Here is a 23,120-nt window from a genome sequence, read left to right as displayed (position 1 = left end):
AATGCAAAAGATTTCCTCATGAACAAAGATGGATTTATGAGTACATTTGTCAGCCTTGCCTTCTTTGACCTCCAAACCAGGATTCAAGAGAGCTCCACATACTTAAAACAAGAAAGTTTCCAAATCACACACCCTAGAGGGGTTGAAGCATTAACACTCATGGGACTAAGTCCTTCCATCTCCACATTAAAATGGGTCAAGAGGAAATCCTGCTTGTTTACAGGTAAGACAGCAACTTTTCAGGATGCCGTCTCCATTTGCAAGTCTTAGAAGCATACAATTTCCTATATACCACTATTAGTCATATTCTGTCCAATTATCAAAAAAAAAACCAAAAACCCAGACTCACAGGGCTCCCCAATCTCCCTCAAACTAATTCCCATATATATTGGAATGTCTCCTTTTTTTTTTTTTCTTTTTTTTTTTTTTTTTTTTGCGGTACGCGGGCCTCTCACTGTTGTGGCCTCTCCCGTTGCGGAGCAAAGGCTCCGGACGCGCAGGCTCAGCGGCCATGGCTCACGGGCCCAGCCGCTCCGCGGCATGTGGGATCTTCCCGGACCGGGACACGAACCCGTGTCTCCTGCATCAGCAGGCGGACTCTCAACCACTGCGCCACCAGGGAAGCCCGGAATGTCTCCTTTTATATCTGCATTTTCCCATCTCTTTTCAATTATGCAATCACAGTAGGTCATAAATGCTCCTCCATGTCTGTAGAATCTTCTCTGAACAGTTCCATCACTTTTGTCACACAGAAACCTTGCTTTCCCCTGAGATCTCTGAGTATTTCCCTTCAATTTTCTCAAGAGGTGCCTGTTTTCTTTACCTTTGGCCACACAAAGAGTATAAGTAGCCTACTGACTCCTTCTTTGTTACTTCTAGAACATTCTTCTTCCTTCCATCCTCCAACTTCCCAGCATTGAATTTCAAGTTTATTACTGATAACTACAAGCAACAAAAACCTGAATGTCATCCTCTTTTCTCTGTCTATCACATCCCTGTAGTACCATGATTGCTCACTCTTAACAACCTGCAGAACCTATTAATCCTACCACCATTTTCACTGACACTCATCCGCTAACATCATCTTCCATTCCTACCCAGCTTAAATCTCACAGTCAATCATTGTATTCACTCCCTTGTGTACATCATCATTCCCTTTAGCCCTTTTTGCCTTTTTAAATTCTACCCTCAAGGGCACAACCCTGGGTAACTATTCTCAAACCTCAAAACCACCCACCTTCTATCTTCTCCCTCTGATCTATATACTCTGTGTGATATTGTGATTTATAGTAAGGATGTGATCTTATTATAATATGTGACCTCTAGCCAAGGTTCCTGGTTTACAGCTTCCAAAACCTTGGGATTTTCTGAGCATTAAGAGCAATGGGAGCATCTTTTGTTATAAAATTCAATCTCTTGTTGTCATTTTCTGAAATTGCTTCAAAGTCAAAGAGGTGAAATGGGTATTTTGTTATTCAAAATCAGCTGCTTTCCACCACAACTGGGTTTAGGTTAATAAGGTGAGCTTTGGAAAGCACCTAAGTATGGGAGCTGGCTGTTAGGAGAACCAACCACATGATTAGAGGATAGGAACTTTGAGTCCCACCCCCATGACCTCTGAGGAGGGGAGAGGAGCTGGAGTTTGAATCAATTGCCAATGGCCAATGATTTAATCAAAATGTGCTTATATAAAGAAGCCTCCATAAAGATCCAACAGGGCTGGGTTTGAAGAGCCTCTGGGTTGGTGAATGTATGTTGAGATGAGAGAATAACACTTTCAGAGAGAGCATAGAAGCACTGCACCCTTTCCTCATCCCTTGCCCTATGCATCTCTTCCATCAGGTCCTTAGTTATACTCTTTTATAGGAAGCTGGAAATCTAGTAAGTAAAATGTTTCTCTGAGCTCTGTGAAGTTTTGTAGCAAATCAATTGAACCCAAGAAGAGGAACATGGGAACTTCTGATCTATAACCATCTGTCAGAAGCAAAGGTGAGAACTTGGATTTGTGACTGGCATCTGAAGTGTAGAAGAGGACAGCGGTTTTGTGGGACTGAGTCCTTAATTGTGGGACTTGACACTATCTTGGGATAGATAGTATCAGAACGGAGTTGAATTACTGAGCACTCAACTGGTGATGGAGAATTGCTTGATGGTTTGATGAAACCCTTCCTTCACCAGCACAGACTGGAATTGGTGACAAGAAACTTTATCTTATTTAGAATTAGTTTTTTTAAGCCTAAGGATTTAAAACAGACTTTCATGTAAAATCTTTCATGTAAGGATTACAAGGGGATCAGTAGATCTGTGTATTACAGTACTGGAGAGACGGAGAGGAAACAGAGCTTTAAAGGATGACCTTTTAAGCACACAGTTTTACAGGATGAAGGTGGAGAAATTGTATGTGTGTACTAACTGATACCAAGGTGAACAACTACCTCAACTGTTGTCTATGAGATACTTAAGATATAAAAGACAAAAAAATCTCCATGGAAAGAGTTGCAAGGAATCCTTATCATTTTTTTCTAGTTACTATGTATTATATTTAGAGTTATGAATATCTGTCAATATGATTCTGGTTGTAAATTTTTATTTGAATAAAAAGGATACTTTATACATTTTACAAAGATTACCAGTCAGGTTGTTTGATTTTCTATTCACAATTTTAAAACTTAGGGAAAACTTTGTTTTCAGTCTAATATTTTTAACAGAGGATAAAATCTAAGTTGAACTGTGTATTTTTCCATTAATATTAGTTCACTACTCTCTTAATCCACAATTTTCAATAAAATTATCTTCCTAAAAATATGCATTGTTTTACTGTATTGTTTTCTTTCAGATAATCTATTATTCAAAGCATAATTCTTTGTAACTTGGGTTGCCTTTCATATGAAAGAGTTCATTCATCTTACAAGAAATGATTTAGTACTTATTGCATGTAAGGCATTCTGTTAGATTCAACCAGCTGCTGGAAAAGTCAAAGGCACTACCCTGGGGTGAAAGACCTTACAATGTCTTACATGCTTCATCTTTAAACCTTCTTTCTTTGAAAGAACTCTAAGTGTTCTATTCCAATTTTCATGATTAGAGTTAGAGCATCATGATTAGAGTTTTGACTGACAGTTTATAAAAGGTCCTAGAGACATTAATAATAAAATAATTTTGTTTTTATTCAGTTCTTATCAGGTGTTAGACACTAGGCTAAATATTTGTCATTTATTATGACAAAAGCATCATGTTCATAACAGAAGTATGAGTTGGGTGCTACTTTTTAATCACATTTTAAATATTAAATTACTAATGTTTACTTAAAATGATGTAATATATACAAAATAAAGTCAGTAAGTGACTCAGGGCTCAAAAACAGTTCAACCAACAGTTTCAGTTGGTTAGAAACTCCATACGTTTATTATTCTAAACAGCTGCTTGCAATTATTCCTACTTTCTTGTGTTCACCTGCTAGATGTCATCTGTTTATTTGTTGTGTTTTAATATGGTCCATTTCAATATATGTATAAGATTATTTAAAAAATATATGCCACTCTCATGTATATTTTTCAAAATTATGTATGAATATGATAACATACATTTAATTAATTTATAAAATTAGGAGCCAAGTGATAAAAAGTCAAATAGAAGTTCTAGGTGTGAAGAAATGAGCTTTGTGAGAAATTTCTCTCCTCTCTTGCTCTATCAATTATTTCATTTTGTGTCTCTTGTTTTTTTAGATACTTCATTCCAACTATCCTGACATTCATTTGCCTGCAAAATATATAATTAAAACTCAAGTGTTCATTATTACATTATTACTTAAGTGCTGAGATAATTATGGCTCAGCTCAGTTTCATAATTCTATATATCGAATGACTGTTTGCTAATAGTAGTAGTAGTAGTAGCAGTAGTAGTGTATATATGCACAGGGCGGCAATGGTGGGATTAGTTTAGTTACACTTTCCCTTTGTCCCGCATTTCTATTCTTCCATTTCTAGTTGTCATTGTGCCACTAGCATATCATGCTTAGTTCTTTTGAGGAGGAGTTTTTGCGAGAATATTCCCCTGGGATTTGAAACCTGACTTTTAAAAGAAAGGGGATATTTTGCAAAAAAATAAAAATAGGTATAACATCAGATACAGAATACCATATATATTAATATTTATTCAGAGGCATAATTAATTTAGAAAACAATCTCTCAGTAACAATGGTAGAGGACTGAGGTCCCCTTTAAAAATAAAGAATGGTAATGTGCTTTGAAATGTATGAAATTAACTTTGTTATATCTATAATTTTTGCCTTCTTTAATTCTACTAAAACATGCTATATTCTTGGGAAAAAATCTTTTTTTCCTCTGAAATTCCATTTCTCCTTTCAATTATGTGGTAAATTTTGAACTAGGTATTTAATACAGTATCTGAATAGCAACTCTGGTTGACAAAAGAATAGATGAAAATCAAAGTCATCCTACATGTGCTGCATAAATAATTAATTTTCAGGACTCAAAGAGGCAAAGAAAGTTGCTGGTAAGGGTTTCATACTAATTATCAGAAGAACTGATGGTTGGAAAAAGCTTTCTAAAAATGTAGGACACCACAACCTAAATCTTTTCATGGAGATAGTAGCTGGCATAGCAAATGAATAATTGCAAAGAAAAATATGCCAGGGACTAAGGGGGGGGGAAATGGAAGGGCTATTATATGAAACATTACAATTGGAAAGAATGTGTGATATTAACTTAAAGAAAGGTGAGGAATAATAATAGAGCTAGAGTAATGAGATATTTGTAGTATCATGGTTAAACAAAATTAGGAAGTGTGGAAAGAAATGAGAAATGCTAGAGGATGTGAGAAGAACTATGGTGATAATTGAGTAAAAACTAAAGGTTTTAATATTCAGTGTGAATACGGTTATGAGTGATAATAGAACACTGAGAAGACTATATTGAAAATAATATGGACTATAAAAATAAAAATTGTATAAATTTATAAAACAATGTTGACCAATATATTTAAAAATAAAGATTGTATATAAAGGAATTATGAAGGACTTATGAAGATTGTTAAAACTCTTCAAACATGTGGATTCCAATTTACCCTTGAAGTTGTCTGGTAAATATTAGGTCCTTATAGATCGTTATCTTTATTTGGTTGATTTTCTAAGTGATCACACTTAAGGTTCAAAAGTTTACTTTTAAAAGAATTCATGAGATTTAAAATGGATTTCTTACTGAAAAAAACATGTCATTTATGTTGAAGTCATTCATTACAAGTCATTTGACTTGTCAAGGAAAGTTTGTTTGGCCCTTTAAGAAACATGAACCAAATCTTTTGTTTTCTGAACCTTCATGGACACTTCTAACAGCATGTGAAAAAACAGAAGATAACCATTCTTCTTTAAAACTTAGTTTGCTGGGTTTGATAGGCTTGACATTTTTCTCAACATTCAAAAAAAATATATGGGCATAGAAGGGCATGCTTTTTTTTTTCTAAGAGTTGAAAATTGTATGAGAATTTGGAATTTGGTTGATCCTACTCTAATGAAGCCTACAAATACCTAATGGCAGCTACTAGTAATCATGACCATGTTAACAGGAAGAAGAAGAAGAAGAAGAAGAAGAAGAAGAAGAAGAAGAAGAAGAAGAAGAAGAAGAAGAAGAAGAAGAAGAAGGAGAAGAAGAAGAAGAAGAACTATCTTTCTTGAATCTGTCCTGAAACCTCAGTTGTTCAACTGTGATATATATTGCTTTATCAAAAGACCATCACACTTGTGGCGATATCATGGACAAAAGCATGGAAAAAGTATTATTATGCTATTTGTGAATAACTTGTTTAGAATGTTTTTATTTTCCTTATAACCACCCACATAATTAAGGTAGTATTTATGAAGCCAAGCCATGATAAATAGAAATATAGATTTGGATGGTGAAACTTCATGGTACTCTCCAGCTATGAAGCAGCCATCTAGCAAATTCCATACATGATTATGTATATATTTGGATTATCCTTAAAGTGAGAACCCAGAGAATTAAATATCTATTTAGGGGATGTGTAAGTAAAACTAATTAAAACATTTTATTAAAGTGTTTTATCAGTTAAAAACACCGTAAAGTGTTTTACAGTTCTACATAATAAAATGCTCAACAGTCGTATTCTTATTTATATTTATTCTCTTACTCCCAAATATGTCAAAACTTCTTGCCTTGCATATCTGTTGAAAACATCCCCTTTCTTCTTTTTATTTAATTAATAATGCCAAAGAGAAAAAGATAGATGCTTAAATTTTAAAGAGTAATTATTTGTTCTTTGAAATAACAGTTACCCCTGCAAAGACCATTGTTTTGGTGCATGATTGTGTTATTGGAAAAGAAGGCACATGCAGGTCAAATTGACTGACTTTTCTTTTATAAGCTCAGTCAAGTTTGATTAAAAACACAAAACATAAGTGAACTTAAGTCCCATGACTGCCTGTGTAGAAAGTAAAAATTTATTGAAGTCTGACTAAAACCTTTTTAAGAATTAAGTACATTTAATAATCAGCATGACATTGCATTTACAGTCACTATCAGCCTTATTTCAGAATAAGAATAAAATACTTTTATGTTATATTTTCCCAAATATTTCTTAAGAACATCTGCTAATATCAGGACTGCTTGGTTTGGTTCTTGCTGTTTAGTACATTTATTTCTACAAAATATACTTTAAAGCCAAATGAAAACTTTGAAATTATCTCAGTGGAAAAGAGATATACAACTATAGCTGAGGATCAATACATTTTGGATATCAGTCCCATTAAAATCCTCTGATGCTCTTTTAGAACTGTTAGTGTGGTTTCTGTATACAAAACTTGCTAGCAGTGAATTTATGTTATAGGATGAAAGATTCTCATGTTGAAAGTTAGTATTTTGCAGTTTCGCTCAGGCTTTTATGTTCCCTCTCTTAATAAGCCATCTGTGTACTCTCATAATTATACTACTAGCAGTGACATCCTTTAAATTTTGATTACTCATGGTTTTGAAATATGCTTAAAATGAAAGTAAAGAATATAAAATGAAACAAAATAGAAAATATAGAGAGTAAAAACAACTAACTGAAACATAAACCTAAAATTTAAGTATGGAATAGCAACAGTGACTAAAAGTAAATGGAAGACTATAACTGGAAGTATTTATCAACTTATTTAGATTGTGCAGTGATAAATGATTTTATACACATCTGGAGTCATCTTTGTTTTCAAGCTGTCTTCAAGCTGTCATGTAGCTCTTTAATAAGAATCTGAGATACATATGGGATACCTTGTGACAAATATCACTGAAATAATACACATGTATTAAGCACCTACTCTGTTGCCCTCACTGTTTAATTTTATGATGTTAAATCTCCGTGTTAGAGTGAGGGCATAACATGGCTGAGGTATAGTTCATGATTTTTCTTTTTTGTTTTTTTTTTCTGGGTCACAGACCCACTCAGTATTCATTTCCCTGGTCACCAAATATATAAATATAGTGGAAATACTTAGGGTTTGGCAGAATTCCCACACTGATTACTTGGCCTATGGAGTAAGGATTCTTGTGATAGAGAAGGCAACACAGAAGCTTATGATACTTCTCTCACCCTGGTCAAGATATTGAATCAAAAACAGTATCCCAAGATGAATGAAAGTGATTATTGCCATCTTTGAACACCTGTAAGATTCAGGGTTCATGTTTCCAATCATGACCACATTTAATCCCCCCAGAAAAGCAAGATAGATACTGGAAGATGAGAGTGGACTTCTGGAAACTCAACCAAGTTGTAACACTAATTACAGTTGCAATGATAAATATATTATCTTTATTAGAACAGAATAACATGGCCTCAGGTACAGGTAAGAGGCCTTTCATCAAAAAATATGTTCTATAATATTCCATAAGGAAGGAGGACAAGAATGAGTTTTCATTAACAAAAGATAGACTGTAGTATATATTGTTAGTCTTGCCCAAGGACTATGTTATTTCTAATCTTCTGTAAATTATCATCCAAAGGGATGTGAACCACCTGCATATTCTGCTGGCATCATGCCAATTGGCAATGAGCAAAAGTAAAAAGTAGGCTTGGAAGCCTTGTTGAAGAACATGTACTCTATAGGATGGAAAATAAAGATATAAAAGATTCAGAATAATGTCTTATCATTTAAGTTTTTAGAGGTTAGTGATTTAGGTCACGTAAAGCATTCACTATTGGTAAGATTGTAGAACTAGGAATACTAGACATTGCTGGTGGGATTGTGAATTTGTACAAACACCCTGAAGAATGGTTAAAGTTTCTTATAAACATACTTACTGCTTGATCTTGAAATTCCGCTCCTGCGTATTTACTCTAGAGAAATGAAAACATATATTCATACAAAAACCTGTACACAAATATTTATAGCAGTTCTATTCATAACTGTAACAAATACACTGGAAATGGCCCAAATGTCCTTCAGCTGGTGAATGAATAAACGAACTATAATGTATCCATACAGTGAAACTTTTCTTGAAAATTAAATGGAATAAACTATTGATAAATGTGACAACTTGGATTAATCTCAAAGGCATTATCCTGAATGGAAGAAGTCAATCTCAAAAGGTTACATGCTATATGATTACATTTATATGACATTCTCAAAAAGACAAAATTATGGTGCTGGAGAACAGATCAGTGATTGCTAGGTATTATGGATCAGGGGAGAGTTTAGTAAAGGAATTTTGGGCACATGATGGAATTGCTCTGTATCTTGACTTTGATGTTTACCACACAAATATTAAAATTCATAGACATATAAACCAAAAAAGTAGAATTAATCATCTAAAATATTTTTATTTTAGTAAAAAAGAACCCCAAATTGTACCTCTCCCTCCAACTGGTAAGAATTTAGCACAAACCTGGACATCCTCTTTGGCTTCTGGAGGCAGCATGCTTCACCCAAGAGAAAACTATCTACACAGTGATAATCAAAGTGGTAAAAAGTTAGTTGATAAAAGAGTAAAGTATTTTTTGTTCTGTATGGCTACATAAATACAAATTATTGGAATGTTTCTAGAATTAGCAGTACCTGCTCTCTTGACAGTCTTCAAATTTTCTTACACAGCATGTTATGCATCCTGAGATGTCCCAACTTACTGTGTTATGTGATTTGGATGTCACTCTTATTACCATAAAGGCAAAACAAATGCTTGTTTTCCCTAAAGCCTATGATAAATGCATGGAAATATCTCAGAATAAGTGGCTCTTTGACAAATCTTGACTTGCTGACTGATTGTAGTAAAGGGATTTCTGTGGCTTTAGATATGAAGTATAATGTCAGTTGTTTGATATGTTCAGACTAGATTTCCAAAATATTTTAGTTTTTCCTGTAAAATGTGGTTTCTATATCAATATCATGAATTTTTCCTTCATCTTAATTCTTTAGTACTTATGCTCTGTGAGATTTCTGTCTTTTTTTTAACATCAGCCTATTCATATCCTTGTGGGCATGCCCTATTCAAACCTCCTACTTCCAAATTGCATGCTAATATAAACCATATAAATCACCCTCTATTGTTCCCTTGCTGACTCTGCTTATAGTTTCACGTCATATTTGTACGACCACTCTTTAATTATCAATTTTGTTGTCACTGGCCCATCTCATAAAGCTTGTTTCTTCTGTATTTAGTGGAAGGACTGACTGACAGCAAGATCAATGAGAAATTGTAAATCAGTTCTCTAGTCTTTGTAAAGTGTCCTTACTTAAGACTGAAAACATATTTTCCAGTGACTCTCACAAACAGAAAGTCTTATTACAAAAAGAAGTCACTGTGACTTTTTAATTAGTTTTGATTTTCTTTTTGAAATTTACAAATAAAATTGCAAGGAGTGGGGTCTTCTTTGCTCTGTCCCCCTATCTTTCTCAGTATCTCCTACCCTCTCCCCCTTGCCTCCTCCTCTCTCCTCCCCTCCTTTCTCTCTCTCTAAAGGATGAAATATCTATTTTCCTTTTTCAATAAAATGAAAAATACATTATTACAGTTATTAACACACTATTTCTCTTCCATTTCAAATCAAAACTATTAATTGTTTCCATAATTTGAGAAAAAAAAATAATTTCAGGATAATTTAAAAATACAGAAAATGGGAAATTAATATTTTGTATATGCACTCAATTTATATAGGCCAACATCTAAAATAATTATTTATGGAATTATTTATCTAGTTAGTACCTGTATTAAAATATAATTAAATAAAAAAGTAAATGAAGAACTTCTTAGTATTCTCAAAGCTCCAAGTTTTAAAAGTCCTTCATAGCTATTATGAGATCATATTTTTAGTTACTCAGCTATTCATATTTAGTGCTTAGGTGGAAAGGAAGTAAAAGTTTCTTTTTTCCTCATGGAGAAATCAATATCCCAATATTTTGGGAAAAAAGTTATATGCTTTAAATATTACAAATAGAGAATACAGGTATTTCTCTCAAGTGCATAGACTGAACATGATATTTTGGCTGGTCATATCTTGATAACCTCCTCTTCACCCTGTTGATGAAGGAGGGATTTCTGCCCTAGGGTTAGGGGATGACCAAACATACGACACCCAGCACCAGCCAGATGAGATGGACAGCTGGTCATAGTCACATGTACTCACAGCCCTGGGTGGAGGACACCATATAACATGCAGGGCCACATGGGAGTTGCATTCTGGAGCAGACTGAACAAGCGGGAGCTGTGGAAATATGCCCTATAATAACAAGAAGTAGGATGACTCCTGGTTCCAGTGGGAAGATGTGGCTGACTTCTTTGAATAATTCAGCAGGCTGGTAGGGAAATGAAGCCTGTTGTTCAGCAATAAACAGGCACCATGCTGCTCCCTACTATAAGGAGGGTTATTTGGGGAGGGGGTCTTTATCTATGAGGTTCAGTGAGAAAGGGAGCTTGCATTTAGGCCACCTGACACCCTCCAGATTTGACATGTCGAGGCGCAGACCTTCTACTACAACTTGCAATATGGGTAGTTAGAGAGGTGGAGAGATAAAGAAAGATTTTACTTTTTTACTCTAAATATGTAATTTCTAAAAATTATATCAATTGTCTTCTTGATTGGCAATTTAGGAAATAAGTAAGGATACACTTCTTGACATATAGTTTTTCCAACACTGGATTTTTTAAAAATTAAAAATAAAATTTTATTGAAGTATAGTTGATTTATAATGTTGTGTTAATTTCTACCAACATTGTGTTTGTGTTAAGAATGATTTTGTGTATCTTTTTGAGCTTTATAACATACACATTCTGTTTTTTTGTCTATAATTCTGTTTATAATTCAGTTGTATATTTAAATAAATGCAAAGATCCTTTTGACAGTGCAGATATATTATACAAGTCTTAATTTTGATTATTACCTTCTTGTCTGGACAATGTCATCGAGCTGTGTTGTGCTTTATTTTGTTTTCTTCCAAGAAAGCTTCCTTGATGCTATAATTCCTCAATTTTAACTGCTTCAATTTGCCTCCATTTGGCATCATATTTTAATGTGTATATTTTTCTGTATACATTTCTTTTTCCCAACTCTTTTCTCTCAGTATGTTCTGCCATCAAATAGTCATTTGCTTTTATTTTCTTGGCAACGGGTGGTATTTATCTTGGCAGTGGGTATCCTGAGGCTCGCCTTACTCTAGTCTGAACTAGCTGGCCTGAAGTTCTGCTTCAAGGCTGTTATTCCCTGATCTTCCTTATTTTCTTTATCTTTTTCTTTGAAGAGACAAAAGAACAAGATAAGTTGTTTATTTTTTGTTCTCAATTTACCCACTGTTATAATCCACTTAAGTGTCTTTTAACTTTGTTTTCATTATTGCCCACCTAAGAAGCATGTTTTAAACATTTTCCCCCAATCTTCCCCCAACACATGGAATTTTAATACTACAGATATAGTGTGTTTTAATCATAAATGAGTAATGTTGTTTTCTTCCTCAGAAACTAATTTTCACCCACTTGGGAATGATTTTGTTCCATTGAAAATGAATTATCAACTCTATTACAGTGCAATAAATCCAGAACCTTCCTGAAAAAGAAAGAATGAGAGTTATTTTGAATAATACATTTAAAAAATAATTATGTATTATGATTCTGTTTGTATTAAGTTTTTAAACCCCTACTCCTTCCACCCCCAGACAAACTATTATTTAATGATACCTACAACTTAAGCAGATCTTTAAAAAAACAAAAAGGACAAAGAAACACAAAAATCAAGAAAGAGCAGTGGAAAGAGAAAGGAATATGAGGTGTTTGTGGCCAAGCAGATAGTTTCAAAACTATCAGCAAGGTTTTATTTCTTAATCAGGGAGATGTTTCCATGCTGTTCATTTTCATATTAACTCTTTATGCCATTAATCTGCTGTATTGTCAGAAAAGGAAATTCCATGTTTATAACTGACTTCAGTCTGGCTTCTGTCTCCTTCATTCTGCTATGTTGCTTAATTTCAGACTGTTATTCAGCAGCTGTGCACAATTATGTACCTACAGTTTGCTAACGTATTAAAAGACTGTTATACCGGGAAATATTTGCTGCCATGAGCTCCTGAGTCCCTTCTCACTGTGTGGGTTGTCCCAGACCCTCTCTCAACATCCCAAGCTTCTTCTAAGTCTAGCACTTAAAGGGTTAATGCTTGGCATAATCGAGGGTCTCCATGACCCTGTTCTGGGACTACAACACTGTCTATTCTGATTGATTGCTAAATATTGCTAATCTGGTCATTTATTTTATGGAATATTATTCTGGCTTAAATCTATGTCACCAGCTGTGTCCATGATGCCAAATTTATGGGGCATTTTCTTTCCCCCTCTAGCTTACCCTTTCAGTAGTGTTTGTTTCAAGTGTCCAACCACTCTGTCTTGAGGCTGTCTGCCTTCTAAGCTTTTATTACAGCACACTTTTCTGGATTTCCTCCTAAGGCCTGTCAGTACCTTGTCTCTTCCTTGGGCTCCAATTTTTGAGTTTCCTCATGACATACATTAATATTATTAACTATTTATCTGTCTTTCATAACATATAATGTCTACATTTCCCTTCATTCATTCATACAGTATTCATGAAAGAAGTATTTATAACTGCACCAGATGCTGAACTAAACAAAACTGTCACTGGCCTTTTTGATCTCAGAGTGTAGTGAGGGAGAAGGGCAGATAAAAATAAAGCTTATAAATAAAAATTGTGAATACTGCTATAAAGGAAAAGATCCAGATTCTGGGAAAGACACTAATGGAAAAGACAATTTTAAATAGAATGATAAATGAAGGACTCAATTTAAAAATTATTATTTAATGCAATGTTTCACCTCATTCATTTATTCCTATATACATATGCCTGACATTTATTGTTATGCTGTACCAAATGCATTCAGATGATCATATCAAGTGTTTTTTTTTTTAACATTTAAGTAGTCTTTCAACATTGTTTTTAGTTTTTGTTTGTTTCTTCCTGCTTCCCTCCAATACTTGACTTCACTTTGGTCATCATCCACACATCATTCATGACCTAGTAGAACTTTTCATATTTTTCTCTGTGCTTATACAATATCCAAAAGTAGACATACACACACACATATACATATGTCATAGCTTTTAAAAAGGATTATGATATTATTTTCAATTATCAGACTTTTGTTTTAAAATACCTTGGAAAAATTTCTCTAGCCTAAATGTCATAATTCTAACCTATTCATTTTAATGAATGTATAATATTCTATGGGATGTAAAAATGTCATTCATTTTCCTACTGGCAGGCACTTACTTTCTATTTTTATGAATAAGAAAAAATGGTGTATCAAACATATTTTTAATGAGCTGTAGGTATTTATACTTTTATTTATTTTTATGAGATCTATACACAGAGGTTTTTGATGGATCAACCTATACATATATTTGTGGTTTAAACAGATATTACCTGTGTCCTTTATAAAATAGCTGGGGCTTGACATAAATCTACTAGTAGAAGAACCTTCTCTGAACATATTTAAGAAAACTCTTTCCTGGCCTTTTCTAGTCTATTTTGTCCCAAGGTAATAAGACATCTAGTGTTGTACTACTACAATGTCATTAAAAGAAACTGTATTTACAGGAATGAAATATGGGAACTCTTTCTTTTTATGTCTATGATATTTGCCTACTATATAAACCCCATAATATATTTTTTCTCTAGATAAATTTATTTGGAGTTTCCTTTATCCATAGTTTTGGATGTGACATGCATTCAAATTTCTATGATGAGTATATGTAAGACAGACCATAGATATTGAAGAACAATTTATGTCATTTGAAACTGCCACCAAGGAATAAGAAAAGGTGATAGTGGAAGAAAGATGGAAAAATCAAATGACTTTCCAAAATTTTCTTTATTCTTGTCTTCTTAAGTACTTCAAATCAGAACAAAAACATTTCTTAAAATAATAAAATTCATCTTCCAAACTTTTGGTGGCTAAGAGAAAAGGTCATCTTGTTTTCTAATGCAGATTCCATAGTAGCCAGAAGTAAAGAAAATGCATTTTTATGACCTAGACATATGGCAGAGATTAGAAAATAGATAGGAAGAGATTCTGATTGGTTGGCTAATATTCTAATGAGATAGATTAATCAATGTAAACCACATAGCTCAGTTAAAACTCTCTTTCAAATTGCTAATTTCATTTGCTTCCAGCAGAGAAAATGCCAATCTTTTCCTATGTAGTAAAATCATCTTGTTATAACAACTAAGCAACTCCAGAGTTACAGTTATTGTGGAACATCTGGTAACTACAAGATGTGACTCCTCAGAGAAAACCACATTTCTGGAAAATAAGAACTTGCTCAACCTAGCTGTATTTCATGTTTTGTTATACTCTAGAGTCTGGCTGCCTCATAATACAGTAATCACTTTCCTTCCGCACCATAAACGAGACCACAGATGCTACAGTTTGCTATAATTGGAGCAGCTTACCATAAATAAATAATCAAAATAACAATATATGCATAAACTAGGTTGGATTGAAAAGGAATTACAAGATTGTTACCTAAATCAATAAGATGATGCCTATCACATTTATTCTTTAAGAAATAGGGAGATAAAGTGAATTCTACTCCTGACCTCATTATTTTTCCAAACTTACTTCAAAATTTATGCCAAAAATGATATTACAAAACATCTGGAGGTGTAGCAATCATTTTTATATTATTGTCAGCTGACTAATTTATAATTTGACTTCATGATAATTTGTTTGTGACGTTTCTATTTTGAATAGATGTTAGACATATTCCTCTTGTGATATCATCTTCTACAACATTTCTTTTTTGTATTTATATGCTCTTAAATTTTAATCAGATTTTATTTTCTTGAGCTGTACATTGCATCAGATAAATAAACTAAATTCTATAATTTGTTTGGTAAATTCTTCTAGAGCTTAAAATTTATGTTTCTGTGCATTCTTTGACTTATATAACCATGTCGGTTTCTTTTGAAGCATAAGGGCATGGAGAGTAAGACAATAAGCAGTTTGGATATCATGAATCAACAATGAGTTAATTCAATGTGTGTGAGAAAAATACAGTGTGAGAGAATATTTAGGGTGTAGATAATATCTGATTGGTTTAAATCCAAGAGAATCTTTTGAAACAATAACTTGTGAAATATAAAGTGTTCAAATATTATATGAGAGCTTTTAATAAATGTAATTATGTAGTAATATTCTGTTTCTCATTATAACAAGATTAACTTTACCCTTGGCTAGAATGCATGAATAGCTTAAATACCATACATTGAAGAAAAGTCCAAGTAGCAATAGGATGGTAATAAAAGTGTCTGTAGGTCCTGTTTTTAATGTTCAATAGTAGTAAATTTATTTTTTCATTTGAGTGTTTGGCCATCAACATACAAACAAGTGTGAGTATGCTTTACACATGTAATTGGTGAAGATTTGGCACCAATATTTAATAGGCAATGCCTTTCTTTTGCATTGGTACTTCTGAGCTTTAAGTTGTGCTAATAATGTGCTTTCCTTATTTTTTCTTTAGGTAAAAGATTGTGAAAGCCTGAATCTTAAGAGATGTAAGGCCCATCTTGAATGTGTTCCCAAGGACCTAATAATGGTAAGGACCATTGTGAATGTAACATAGTTAGCTTAGTTTTTCCTCTATTCTCTACTGATTGGTAACTTCAGCAGTGTGGATATATGTTTATACAGAATTGTAACTGAGAGATAAATTTGAATAGCTCTAACTTTTGGTAAAACACTATGCTTGGATGATTTTATAAAATACACACAGATTAAAAAGCAATTTTCCACAAAGTCTATCTACTAAGAACTGTTCCCAGAATTGGCACACCTCTACTACTTCCTAATTTATTCTCTACCAAACGATTTATATACTCCAAAAGACAAATGACCAATTGCTCTTTGGGTGTATTCTCAACTGTTCTTTTGTCTTAATATCTGTCTGTGTGGTAAGTAGAAACTAGAACTTATTTATGATATATTTTCCTGTATTTTGACAGCTCAGTAGCTGAATCACACAGTTAAATAACCTTCAAAATAAGGATAGAAAGATAATTTAATCTTCGATATTCCACAGTAAACTCTGGAACAAATTCATGTACTTACATTTTGGTTTTCCAATAATTTGCCCTAATTATTTTTTTCATTTTCAGAATTATGAGTGATCTTATTAAACCCAAATTAAATATTTGAGTATACACAAAATCCACCATACACTCTAATTCAGTTCCAATTAAAATAGTGTTCTTTTTATGCATGGAAGGGAAGAGTGTGTTCATCTTAGTTACTTATCTATCAAGATTTGATCTGTGTCATTAAGACTCCTTCAAAGCAAGAGTTGTAATTCTTTCAAGTGATGAAGCAGATGTTGCATTAAGAGAATGTGAAATTTGTGTCATCATTTTATTGACTCAGAGCCCATGAAGATGCAGCTAGTTATTGTACAGCTCATGAATATCTTCTTTCTGCAGCTATAATAGACTCAAATTAGCAAGGCCAGGATAAAGTAGAACAAGTCATGATCATTTTAAATTAAAACATTCTAAATATTTCTGCACTAAAAACTTCCAACTACAATCTAGTAGAAATATTTTGAGCCTGAAAGGTGACATCAGACTGTGATGAGAGAGTATGGATTATGTATTGCCTAGTCTCTAGGGCCCAATCTGCCTTTTCTACCATCTGATTAGTACAGACAGGTATTCAAGGAGGGGAAAAATGCAAAGTGAGCTTTATTTAAGTTTTAATGAAATCATTTGCTCCTCCTAGCAGTTTTCGATCATATTAGCAATGTTTCTTCATAATGCATAAATATTAAATTTGTCTAATACTGTACAAAATGATCTTATTAAAAACTCTCATGTTATAACAGTGGGAAAGAGAACTAATGCAATACAGTGCCAATTCAATTTAATGAAAGTTACTGATACAGAAAACCAGCTCATTTTCCCACGTGGGTGTCAAAAATATTTATCGTGCCTCACTTCAAAGATTTTTTCCATTAAAACCAAAAATATTCTAACCAATTTTGTGACAGATTGAAGACTTCAATATAGTCTAAGGAGACAAGCAGATCCAGACTTAGCTCTAATTGAAAGGGTAGCTGTTTACTTAATGATCTGAGGAATATGTAAAAGAGAGACAAACCTGGAGAATGAAGAATAATATAAAAGATATTCAATGGAAGAATCATAATGGGAATGGGAAATATTTGGAAATGGAAAATTTTCTATCTTAAGAAATAGGAGAAATGAAACATAAAAATTCCAAAGGTAAATTTGTTTTGTAATTTCACTGAAGATTGGCTGTGAAAATAGAGGTCATGTGTATGTACATGTCCTTATTGCTATGAGGATGTACATTTCTCAACTAGTCCTTACATTTTTTCTTTTTCTATTTCTGTGATTAGTTGGATTGTGTCTGCATAAAACATTCCATGTCTGCCCTTTGCCTCTCACCATTTATTTTGTCTTAAACTGCAAAATTTTTCCTGCTAAATGAAAAAGATCTCGTTTATCTATCAACCAAGCTAAATATTTTCCTTATTTGAAATTCTGCTGAAAATTTTATCCTTTCCCTCAAACCAGGATAGTTATAGTTTTTACACAAGAATTGATGCACAAAGTACTGACTAGGAAGCCAGTGGATTCTGTATATGTTTGGTTCTTGGTAAAGCATAGGGAAGGAATTAATATAACTTGATTACAAAAATAATATAAAGATTAAAAAAATATTACCTCTAAATACACCAAGGATGACAAGAGTTTTAGATTTAAATTACACAGCTAAACTAATATATATAGGATAATCATGTATATTATATTGCATCTGTCTCAATTACCACTGTATTAAATATTTTTCAATTTTCTTTACTACATATTAAAAAAAAGTCACCACCTTCCATTTCCTCAGCTTTACATCATATTTTAACTTCCTTTTATTCTTCTGTTTATACCTAAATCTCAGTTTAAATGGTACCTTCTTATGTCATTTTTGAAACCAAGGTTGAATTGTATTCTTAATTATAAATATTCTGTTATGATGGATACCACTTTATTATAGTTTTTCTTATTTTTATAGTTTTATAATAAACTATAGTTGTATTATAGTTTTTATGATAGTCTCTCTTTCATTAGAATGCAGTTCTGTGAGATGAGACATTTTTTCCCCTTCTCTAATCAAAAGTATCTGACAGTGTGTCTGACACATGATACATACTCATTAATTGCTTTGATTTTAATTGTCAACAAGTTTTCATTCAGGCTCTTTATCAACATAAAACTCATTTTTTAACATATCCCTCACTATTTTTTGTTTGTTTTTTTATTGAAGTATAGTTGATTTACAATGTTGTGTTAGTTTCTTTTGTACAGCAAAGCAATTCAGTTATATCTATATATCAATTTTTTTCGTTATGGTTTATTACAGGATATTAAATAGAGTTCCCTGTGCTATATGATAGGATCTTGTTGTCTAGCCATTCTATATATAATAGTTTGCATCTGCTAGTCCCAAACTCCCAATGCAACCCGACCTCATCCCCCTCTCCCTCACTATTTTAAATATCAATATGTTGTGCTGAAATAAAACTGATTATTCTTCTTAAAATTTCTTCTTTACCTTTTTTCGGCTTCTGTTTATCCCATATGATCTCCTTTTAAAAATCCTTAATTGCTTTCTACATGGCTGGGCTCAAAAGTAAATGGACATATAACCAGTATTCCTAATTAGTTTTACATCTTCATGCATCTTGCAAAATAATTAGTAAGATGGCATGCTCATGCGGGTATTAATAAACACCTGCTTATTGAATAAAGGTTTGCTTGGTGTTTGCTTATGGAGATTTGCATTTAATAACACATTTAAAGAAAAAAGAAAAGAGAGCAGCCATTTCAATTGTGTAAATAAATCCTCTATGTAGGGAAGACTGTGAGTTATTTATTTTAGGTCCAAAACAAACTTGAGAATATGTTAAATCAGGATAAAGAAGGTAAAATTTCTACTTTTGACCATATTTTTTTAGAATTGTAATCTTACAATTGACTACTGGTCATATGTGTCTTGTTTTATTTTGTAAGTTTATTGCACCCTTTCTAATGATGAAATAGTGTTTTATTGACAGAAAATGGGTAAACTAAACATTTCATTCACAGGAAGAAAAATTATTCTTTAAATACCTAGTATGATAGGAAAAAATTGTGAAATAATTCCTTAGATGTTAACATAAAAAGTAAAGAAAGTAAATTTAATAGAAAATTTTTATTTTAAGTAAGAGAGATAACTCTCATCCTTTCTTACCAGGAATTTTCTGTTGAATTGCATTCCTCTTTCCCAATACAAATATTTTTATCCATGTCCCTTTGACTGAGAAAGAGACTAAAATACTGAGGTTACTATGCTTTGGAATACTGAAGAGTGACAGGTTTTACCCAACTGATTTTTTTTTTTTTTACATCTTTATTGGAGTATAATTGCTTTACAATGTTGTGTTAGTTTCTGCTGTATAACAAAGTGAATCAGCTATATGTATACATATATCTCCTTACCTCCTCCCTCTTGTGCCTTCCTCCAGCCATCTCTCTCCCACCCGTTTTGGTGGTCACAAAACACAGGGTTGATCTCCCTGTGCTATGCAGCTGCTTCCCACTAGCTATTTATTTTACATTTAGTAGTGTAAATATGTCAATGCTGCTCTCTCACTTTGTCCCAGCTTACCCTTCCCCCTCCCCGTGTCCTCAAGTCCATTCTCTATGTCTGTGTCTTTATTCCTGTCCTGGCGCTAGGTTCATCAGAACCTTTTTTTTTTTTTTTTTTCAGATTCCATATATATGTGTTAGCATACAGTATTTGTTTTTCTCTTTGTGACTTACTTCACTCTGTATGACAGACTCTAGGTCCATCCACCTAAATACAATTAACTCAGTTTCATTTCTTTTTATAGCTGAGTAATATTGAATTGTATATATGTGCCACATCTTCCTTATCCATTCATCTGTCAGTGGGCACTTAGGTTGCTTCCATGACCTGGCTATTGTAAATAGTGCTTCAATGAACATTGTGGTACCAGTCTCTTTTTGAATTATGGTTTTCTCTGGGTATATGCCCAGTAGTAGGATTGATGGGTCATATGGTGGTTCTATTTTTAGTTTTTTAAGGAACATCCATACTGTTCTCCATAGTGGCTGTATCAATTTACATGCCCACCAACAGTGCAAGAGGGTTCCTTTTTCCCCACACCGTCTCCAGCATTTATCGTTTGTAGATTTTTTTTGTTTGTTTTTGTGGTATGTGGGCCTCCCACTGCTGTGGCCTCTCCTGTTGCGGAGCACAGGCACCGGACGCGCAGGCTCAGTGGCCATGGCTCACGGGCGCAGCCGCTCTGCGGCATGCGGGATCCTCCCAGACCGGGGCATGAACCCACATCCCCTGCATCGGCAGGCAGACTTTCAACCACTGCACCACCAGGGAAGCCCTCGTTTGTAGATTTTTTGATGATGGCCATTCTGACTCTTGTGAGGTGATACCTCATTGTGGTATAGATTTGCATTTCTCTAATTATTAGTGATGTTGAACATCCTTTCATGTGTTTGTTGGAAATCTGTATTTGGGGAAATGTCTATTTAGGTCTTCCCCCCATTTTTGGATTAAATTATTCTTTTGTTATTGAGCTGCATGAGCTGCTTGTATATTTTGGAGATTAATCCTTTGTAAATTTCTTAGTTTGCAAATATTTTCTCCCATTCTGAGGGTTGTCTTTTCATTTTGTTTATAGTTTCCTTTACTCTGCAAAAGCTTTTAAATTTCATTAGGTGCCATTTGTTCTTTGTTTGTTTGTTTTTATTTCCATTTCTCTAGGAGGTGGGTCAAAAAGGATCTTGCTGTGATGTATGTCATAGAGTGTTCTGCCTATGTTTTCCTCTGAGTTTTATAGCGTCTGGCCTTACATTTAGGTCTTTAATCCATTTTGAGTTTATTTTTGTGTATGGTGTTGGGAAGTGTTCTAATTTCATTCTTTTATATGTAGCTGTCCAGTTTCCTAGCACAACTTCTTGAAGCGGCTGTCTTCTCCAGTGTATATTCTTGCTTCCTTTATCAAAGATAAGGTGACTATGTATGTCTGGGTTTATCTCTGGGCTTTCTATCCTGTTCCATTAATCTATAATTCTGTTTTAGTGCCAGTACCATGCTATCTTGATTACTGTAGCTTTGTACTATAGTCTGAAGTCAGGAAGCCTGATTCCTCCAGCTCCGTTTTTCTTTCTCAAGATTGCTTTGTCTAATTGCAGTCTTTTGTGTTTCCAAACAAATTGTGAAATTTTTTATTCTAGTTCTGTTAGAAATGGCATTGGTGGTTTGATAAGGATTGCACTGAAAATGTAGATTGCTTTGGGTAGTATAGTCAATTTCACAATATTGATTCTTCTAATCTGAGAACATGATATATCTCTCACTGATATATTTCTTTCATCAGTGTTATAGTTTTCTGCATACAGGTCTTTTACCTACCTAAGTAGGTTTATTCTGAGGTATTTTGTTCTTTTTGTTGAAGTGGTAAATTGCAGTGTTTCCTTAATTTCTCTTTCAGATTCTTCATCATTAGTGTATAGGAATGCCAGAGATTTCTGTGCATTAATTTTGTATTCTGCTACATTACCAAATTCATTGATTAGCTCTAGTAGTTTCTGGTAGCATCTTTAGGATTCTCTATGTATAGTATCATGTCATCTGCAAACAGTGACAGTTTTACATCTTCTTTTCCAATTTGGATTCCTTTTATTTCTTTTTCTTCTTTGATTGTCATGGCCAAAACTTCCAAAACTATGTTGAATAATAATGGTGAGAGCAGACAACTTTGTCTTGTTCCTGATCTTAGAGGAAATGGTTTCAGTTTTTCACCACTGAGAACGATGTGGCCTGTGAGTTTGTCATACTTGGCCTTTATTATGTTGAGGAAAGTTCCCTCTATGCCTACTTTCTAGGGAGTTTTTATCATAAATGGATATTGAATTTTTTCAAAAGATTTTTTTGCATCTATTTAGATTATCATATGGTTTTTATTCTCCTGTTTGTTAATATGGTGTCTCACATTGATTGATTTGCGTATTTTGAAGAATCCTTACCTTCCTGGGATAAACCTCACTTGATCATGCTGTATGATCCTTTTAATGTGCTGTTGGATTCTGTTTGCTAGTATTTTGTTGAGGATTTTTGCATTTATTTTCTTCAGTGATATTGGCCTTTTTCTGTGACATCAAGTGTAGTATCTATTCTTATCAGTTTAATATCTGCTATGTCCTCAACACAACTGATTTTTAAAATTTTTGGTTATGGTGATTTTTATTGGGACATGTGAAAATGAAAGTAGGAAATATCTCATTCAGTCTCTCAGTGCTTCACCAACTCAAGAGCTTTCTATTATGTTCTGTAGTGCTCATGATAGTCACCACACCTTTTCCCTAGTATGGATAAAATTAATCAAAATTTTTATTCAAAAATTCTAAGTTTTCTCCTCTTTGGAAAATATAGACTTCCTCCTTTTTGCTTAAACTAAGCATATATTTCTTTGTTAATCATGAATAAGTCACAGTTTTTTACAGTACAAGGTATACGTACGCTG

The 23,120-nt window shown here is 33.4% G+C and overlaps 1 pseudogene; it reads left to right on the top strand.

Annotated features, from left to right (window-relative positions):
- Window positions 1–22,740: 22,740 nt before the first annotated feature.
- LOC114888439 lies at window positions 22,741–22,905 on the top strand (annotated as a pseudogene).
- The last annotated feature ends 215 nt before the right edge of the window (window positions 22,906–23,120 follow it).

This window comes from Monodon monoceros, unplaced genomic scaffold (genome assembly GCF_005190385.1).
Source record: "Monodon monoceros isolate NGI ecotype Baffin Bay Population unplaced genomic scaffold, NGI_Narwhal_1 Super_Scaffold_8, whole genome shotgun sequence".
Lineage (NCBI taxonomy): Eukaryota > Metazoa > Chordata > Mammalia > Artiodactyla > Monodontidae > Monodon > Monodon monoceros.
This window is presented reverse-complemented; position numbering and strand designations above follow the sequence as displayed.